The sequence below is a fragment of the Hemicordylus capensis genome, chromosome 1, assembly GCF_027244095.1.
Source record: "Hemicordylus capensis ecotype Gifberg chromosome 1, rHemCap1.1.pri, whole genome shotgun sequence".
Taxonomy (NCBI): Eukaryota; Metazoa; Chordata; class Lepidosauria; order Squamata; family Cordylidae; genus Hemicordylus; species Hemicordylus capensis.
Window position 1 is genome coordinate 121,965,869 of NC_069657.1, and position 1,612 is coordinate 121,967,480.

Consider the following 1,612-nt stretch of genomic DNA (forward strand, 5'->3'; position numbering starts at 1 on the left):
GCTAGCACTCCACTTAAATAAGTAAAAGATTTAACATTTATTTATAACAAGAGAATAAAATTTCTCTCAAAATGTTCCCATTGAAAGAAATTTCTTATCCTTTCGCAAATAGCAGAGAGCTGGTCTTAAACTTCTGTTCTGATGCTTTATCAATCAGATCAGAAAGCACCCAACTCTCTGCCCTAGGAAATCATCATTCTCCCTTTGGCACTTATCTGGGTTTTCCTCTTATGAGCCTTTATAACTTTCTGTTTTTGGTTTTCCTCCTTACATTGCACGAGCTCTTCCTGGCTATCCACAGGCTACAGTAACCTCTAAGCTGATAACTCCCAGCCACACCTGAGTCCACTCCCTGCCAGGGAGGCAGAAAACATAGAGATGCCTGCCCTCCCCACCACATGCCCACTTGTTTGCCTGACTGTAGCCCCCTCTGCTGCCTCCTGCCTGCCTGCTCACTAGCCTACCTGCCGTGTCCACCATCTGCTCCACTGGCCTGGCCTTTTGCTGGGCCTAAAAGTGCCAACGTGTGTTATAATGATGTTACCATGGCGCACCATTGTAACACATCATGGCACACAATGACATCATCATAATGCACCACAGCACTTCAAGATCCAGCACTTTGAGACACAGCACTTTGAGACCCACTTCGAGGTACTGGATAACATGAACAGGACAGGCAGGCGGGAAGGAGGCAGTGGGGGATTCAGCCAGGCAAGCAAGTGGATGGCAGGGCTGGAGGTGAAGGTGGCCACATGGTGAGCAATTGCTGGGTTCATTGGCACCCCCCCCACCACACACACACAGCTTGGTGCCCTAGGCCCACCTGTGATTTAGGCACAATGTTCATTGTAGAACCCTCTAGCAATGTGTTGGAAAGAATGGTTAATGCACAGATGGTAAATAGTTACTAAGAAATGGACAAATAAATCTAACTCAGATTTTATTAGAAAAATAAAGGTATAGAAATGTATTAAATAAATAAATAAATATTCAGTTTGAAACTTGAGATCTCTTTCCAGAACAGGCACTCAAGGGCAGTGTATATTCTGTTGAACCAGCACAATTCTGGTATCGCAAATGGAACAACTAAGAAAATCCATGAAGTTGGGGGAAAAATGCACAATTGGAATTAGTTCAAAAGGTTTTAGAATGATTTTATTATCCGAAAGGTACATTGCTGTCTCCATATGCTGTACTATGTATTGACTGTATTAAACCCAGTCTACCTATTTGTTTTCTGCTTAGGAGACACTAAAAGTACTCACATGACCGCTGGGTGGTGGGGAAGGCTATGACGAACTTACTTTCTCCCCAGATGATCCTTCCACGTGGGTGAGATGTGCGGATTGTGCTCTCACACACTCTGCACTGCTTGGAGCAGCGTGGATCTCTGGAGGCTGGGACAATGTGATATCTCACAATGTACCACGCGACAAGCGTGGTGCATCGGGGGAATATCCCAGGAGTCGGGCACACTAGGCACCCAACTCTGTGCTTGCTTGGGCTGCGTGGAGTCCAAGCACCCACATGACCCCAGGGCCACGGTTAAGGGTGTGCTCGCAACCTTAACCCTGGCTAAAGAGAAGGATTAAAAGAAGCGTATGGCTGG